At 34.4% G+C, this 6,453-nt stretch overlaps 1 long non-coding RNA gene across 1 annotated transcript; it reads right to left on the minus strand.

Moving 5' to 3' along the window:
• Window positions 1-369: 369 nt before the first annotated feature.
• LOC116748036 lies at window positions 370-6,181 on the minus strand. Its single transcript, XR_004348159.1, has 3 exons — window positions 6,124-6,181; window positions 1,202-1,406; window positions 370-574 (listed from the first exon to the last, which is right to left on the minus strand). It is a non-coding gene; the product is annotated as an uncharacterized LOC116748036 (long non-coding RNA).
• Window positions 6,182-6,453: the final 272 nt, after the last annotated feature.

The following is a 6,453-nucleotide window of genomic DNA, read 5'->3' on the forward strand; positions in this document are numbered from 1 at the left end:
CACCTCAAACAGACAAGGACTTATAAAATATGGTTGTCTCTTCAATCCTCCTGTTGTGTATGTTCATATTCCTTAGGCCTCCTGAGGTCAACAGAGCAAGTTGTCACCAATAATTTTTTCTGCACATATTTGTTCTGGATTTGCTATTGAATTACAGTATAGTACAAACATTGTGAAGACTCTTGCAGAATACCCACATCTCTGAAAGACATATGGAAATACTTCATCCCAAATCAACCTATCCCAAGGGAACCACTATGGACAGCTTAATGGGTACATGTGTTCGAATGTTGTAAACAAGATGTACAACCATTCATTCATGAGAGCTGATATTATTTAACTAAATAAATATAGTCTACTGCTCATCAATAAACTCCCCTATTTGCTCACACAGTGCTTGAAACACACAAACTTTCAACCACAGATGAACACATCATTATTTATTTTCTTCAGTTGTATCCTGGTTATACTGTAGGTGGAGCTTTTTGTCATTGTTTCTTCACTCAGCATTGGATAAATGGATACTCACACATTTCCTTTATTCTTGGTCAAATTCTAATGATAATACATGCATCTGGCAAAGAAATGATAAATCAATTATAAAACAAGAAAGAGGATACTCTCACTGACATAAACTCAATTGATATTTCAATCTATCGCATTCTGTCCTTTCTTCTATATCCATTGTATTTGTGTGCATGTGTATGTGTTTCTGTGCTTCTGGACAGGGGTTTTTGGCTATAAATTTTAACTGACATCATCTATATATGGGATTTTCTTGTGGTTAGAAATTTTTCCTTTTTCCATGCTTTTCTCTTTTATCTTTTGTAGCAAGGTCACTTCAAATGTCATTAAATATACCTAAGAACACTGGATTTTATGTTAAGTAATAATTAGCCAAAAGTTTTTGTTTCCACGACCACTAAAGGTAGGACATTTAATCTTTCCAGAATGTACATAGAACTACGTCTATTTCTATAGAAAAAAATAGCATCTTACGGTAACTGATCCTTTATAACTTGCAGTTTCATTAAATTTATAATGGGAACATTTTTGTTTTGTTTTCTGTGAATTTCAAAAGTAACCTTTGTTTGTTTTCAAAAGTTCAATCCTTAAGACAGGCATAATTAAAACACTTAGGCTCTACCTTGTATTCTTTTTCCCCCCAGCTTTTTTGCGATATAATAGACATATAATCTACCTTGTGTCCTTGAGAGGTAGATCCTATTAGTAGTTTGCTTTGAAGCCTTCCAGATACTTTGCTTTGTGCATATTCACTCTTTAGAATCCAAATGTGTTTATGGTTGTAGGTAATCATAAAATAGAGAAAACAGTCCTTCATTTACTGTTTCTTTTTCTTAGTAAACTGAGAGAGTTTGATCTTGAAGGTCAGATAATTTGATTTCCTATAAATCAATGGTGTGAGATATAGAGATAGGAATTTAGTCTTTATGAAGTCTGAAGAAGATTCCCTTATGTGTTTGTAAGAATATGTGTGTATGCAATCTAAAACTTTAGATGCACATAGAAGCATGAAAATGTGACTCATAACCAAAAGAAAAATTAGTCAATAGAACCTGGCCTAGATATAACTGAATAAATTGAACAAACAAACAAGGATTATAAAAGAGTTCTTATAAATACATTTAAGGATTTGAAGAAAAATCTGACTATAATAAGAGAGCAAAACAGAAAATTAAATAAACAAATAGAAACTAAAAATCAGAACCAAATGGAAATTCTGAAGCTGAAAAACTATACGAAATGAAAAATTCGTATAATTTTTCAACACTGTGGGGAAATTATCAGTGAATATGAAACATAATAATAACCATCCAACCTTAAGCACAAAGATAAATAAGGCTAAAAAATGGAAAGATGAAAACAAACTTATGGTTACCAAAGGGGAAATGCAAGGGGGAAGGATAAATTAGGAGTTTGGGATTAACATATACACACTACTATTTTTTTAAATAATCAACAAAACCTATTGTATAGCACAGGGAACTCTACTCAATATTCCGTAATAACCTATATGGGTAAAGAATCTGAAAAACAGTGGATATATGTGTATGTATAACTGAATCACTTTGCTGTACACCTGAAACTAACACAACATTGTAAATCAACTATACTACAATATAAAATAAAAAATTAAATTAAAAAAAAGACAGAAAGAGTCACAGTGATCTTTGGGATAATACAAAGTAACATTCATGTCCTTTGAGTTCGTGAAGGAAAAGAGAGAAATTGCAGGAGTGAAGGGCAGAAAATATTTGCAGAAAAAAAGTAAACCATTTATCAGATTAAATAAAAATGATAAATGCTCTGATTGAGGAAGATCAAATAACACAAAGAAAACCAAAATAAGGAAAAACATAATCAAGTTTCTAAATACCACTGATAAAGAGAAAATCAACAGTAGGCTGAATAAAAAGACTGATTACATAGAGGAGAACAGCTATAACAATGACAGATGACATATTAAATTTGATGCAAAGTAGCCAAAGGATTACCATCTATAAATCGCTGTTAGAGAAATCTGTCAATCTATAATTTTCTACCCAGAAAATTTAACCTTCAAAAATTAAGGCAAAACAAGGCATTTTCAGGCAAACAGAAGCTGATAGAATTGGTTACCAGCAGACCTGCTCTAATATATGTGTTAAAGGAAGTTCTTCAAGCTGAACTTTAATGATAACATATGGAAACTCTGGACTACAAGAAGAGATGAAGATTCTTGGAAATAGTAAGTATATGGGCAAATATAAAACAGGCTTTACATTTTCTTAATTTCCTTAAGGGAAATTGACTACATAAAATAAAAATAATAGCAATATATTGTGATATTTAAAACATGTAGCAGTAAAATATCTGTAAATAAAACCAGAAGATTTGAGTAGGGAAGTACCCTCTTGTAACTTTATTCCATTATTTTATACCTAAACCAGTATAATATAATTTGAGAGTAGAATATAATAAAAGTTTTATATTTTAAACTCTAGCATTGACCACAAATAGTGGTATATCTAATAAGTCAAGAGAGGGAATAAAAAGGTATTTTAGGGCTTCCCTTGTGGCACAGTGGTTGAGAGTCTGCCTGTCGATGCAGGGGACACGGGTTCACGCCTCGGTCCGGGAAGATCCCACATACTGCGGAGCGGCTAGGCCTGTGAGCCATGGCCGTTGAGCCTGTGCGTCCGGAGCTTGTGCTCCTCAACGGGAGAGGCCACAACAGTGAGAGGCCTGCGTACCGCAAAAAAAAAAAAAAAAAAAAAAAAAAAGGTATTTTAAAAAGCACCCAGATAATTCGAAATATGACACAAAAGGAGCAAAAAGGAAGAAAGACCAGATTGAACTAATTGAAAAGAGCAAAATGGTAGATGTAAACCCAACCATATGAATATTAAATATAAATGGACTAAACTCCAATTAAAAGGCAGAAATTGACAGCATGGATAAGTAAGGAAATCCCACCCGTATGATGCTTAATGTACATTAAATCTGCAGAACATAGACTAAAATTAAATAGGTGGAAAAGTTATATAAACACAAATTATAACAAAGCTAAAGTAGTTATGGGCATGCCTCATTTTACTGCACTTTGTTTTATTGGACTTTACAGATACTGCATTTTTTACAAATTGTAGGTTTGTAGCAACCCTGCATAGTATTTGAATATAATCTATGCACATTCTCCCATATACCTTAAATCATCTCTAGATTACTAATGTAAATGTAAATTACTAATACAATGTAAATACTATGTAAATAATTGCAACACAATGTCAATGCTATGTAAATAGTTGCTGGCACACAGCAAATGCAAGTTTTGCTTTTTGGAACTTTCTGGAGTTTTTTACTTTTCAAATATTTTCAATCCATGGTTGATTAAATCTGCAGATGCAGAACCTATGGATAGAGAGTGCTAACTGTATAGTCTTTTGTATTTACCCAGATACTCAAATTTCCTGCTGTTCTTTGTTGGCTCCTGAAGATCTGTGTAATCCCCTGGTGTCATTTTTCCTCAGCCTGAAGAATGTCCTATAGCATTTATTTTAGTATATGTCTGCTGGTGACAAATAATCTTAGTTTTATTTTTTCTGAAAACATTTCATCTTCATCTGTGAAGGATATTTTCAATGGATACAGAATTCTGGGTTGATTTTTTTTTTCCTGTCAGCACTTTCAAGAGAATGTTCAATGTACACTTAACACTAATATAATATTGTAAATCAAATACAATAAAAAATAAAATCAAAATAAAGATGATGTTCCACTGTCTTCTGCTCTCCATATTTACTGGTGAGAAATCCATAGCTATCTAAATGAGACAAGTGATATATGACAGTAGTAGCATTTCAAGTCTATGGGGAAATGACTGCCTTTCCGATAAGCGGTCTTGGTACTGTTGGGTATCCATGTGTACAAATGAAACTTTACTCCTCCCTCACACTATGTACAAAAATCAATTCCATAGGCCCTTTTCAGGAGTCAGAGAAGGTAAATTCATCATAAATCTGTACTGGTACTATGGAAAGCCCAAGAAATGGTGGAGGGCTTTGATGGATTTGGGAGGTGAGACTGACTCTCTAAACAGGGGTTGGAAAACTATGGCTCACAGAATAAATCTGGCCAGTGATCTGTATTTGTAAGGCCTGAAAGCTAAGAAAAGTCCTTACATTTTTCAAGAGTTGTTTGAAAAACTGAAGAATATGCAACAGAGACCATATATGACCTACAAAGCTTAAATTAGTCACTATCTGATCCTTTGCAGAAAGAATTTGCTGTCCCCTTCATCTAGGACTAAAGAAATCTTCACCTGCATTATTTCCTAGTTAAAGAAAGAGCATTTTCTAGAAACCTCACTGTGGTCACACGTGTACTTCCTCTTCATGGGGATGGCATTGCTGAAGTAATCATATGATGGTCCACACTAGTATTTATGTTAGGCCAGGCCCCGGAAGTATATTAGAATGACCGCTAGACATAAATTATAACCTCACCTATGACATGTTCTTACACGAAACCAACAGAAATCATTCCTGAATGAAAGGCAGAGGTCTAGTGAATTGGGGATAGGAGGTCACTATTTTTTGAAAATCTCTTAGACCACTGTCATGCAGAATCAAGAGGGCACCTCATGGAGTTCTATTTTCTATCTTCAGGTCTTAGATTCTCAAAAGACAGCATGTTGAGAGGAAGGGAAATGAAGGACAATACGAGAGACCATTGGGATCTTGGTTTAGGGACTGTCAAAGAGTCAAAGTGAAACTGAGAACTACAGGATGGTGATTTTTGAGAACTGTTAGGTTCTTTTAAATTTGTTTCTGCAAGTGATAGCCCTGCTATTCCCTGAATGTTTCCCAGCATGGTCAAGAGTCATATCCTTAAAATAAGAATTATCTGGGTACTGGTCATCTGGGGTCCCAGGGAAGGGAGGAGTGGAGAGTGGCTACTGTACCTCCCTCTGCAGCCAGGTTTCAGAAGACACGGGTGAAAAACCACAAAGGGCAGTTTGAAATGGCATTACGGGGATGATAAGATTGGAGGGGAGAGAAACAGAAAGGAGCAGGGAAGAAAGAGGTGAACTTACCTGCACACACACATCCATTAACACCTCTGACTTCATTCTTCCACAGTGATGTGTTCTCTTTTTTCCTGATTCACATTTATGGAGCTAAATTATTACTTTTTTCCCCAAAACAGTTGTCCAATTTTATTAATTTTAGACTTTCTTTTTAAAAATGTATTTTATTGAAGTATAGTTGATTTATAATTGTTGTGTTAATTTCCACTGTACAGCAAAGTGATTCAGGTATACATATATATACATACTTTTTCATATTCTTTTCCATTACGGTTTATCACAGGATATTGAATATAGTTCCCTATGCTATACAGTAGGACCTTGTTGTTTATCCATCCTATATATATAATAGCTTGCATCTGCTAGTCCCAAACTCCCAATCCATTCCTCCCTTGCTCTCCCTTACCCTTGGCAAACACAAGTGTGTTCTCTATGTCTGTGAATCCATTTCTGTTTCATAGATAAGTTCATTTGTGTCAGATTTCACATATAAGTGATATGATATGGTATTTGTCCTTTTCTTTCCGACTTACTTCACTTAGTACGATAATCTCCAGTTGAATCCATGTTGCTGCAAATGGCATTATTTCATTCTTTTTCATGGTTGAGTAATATTCCATTGTATAATATATATGTACCACATCTTCTTTATCCATTCATCTGTCGATGGACATTTAGGTTCTTTCCATGCTTTGGCTATTGTAAATAGTGCTGCAGTGAACATTGGGGTGCATGTATCTTTTTGAATTCTAGTTTTCTCCAGATGTATGCCCAGGAGTGGGATTGCAGAATCATATGGCAACTCTATATTTAGTTTTTTGAGGCACCTCCGTACTATTTTCCATAGTGGCTACACAAATTTA

The sequence above is a fragment of the Phocoena sinus genome, chromosome X, assembly GCF_008692025.1.
Source record: "Phocoena sinus isolate mPhoSin1 chromosome X, mPhoSin1.pri, whole genome shotgun sequence".
Classification (NCBI taxonomy): Eukaryota; Metazoa; Chordata; class Mammalia; order Artiodactyla; family Phocoenidae; genus Phocoena; species Phocoena sinus.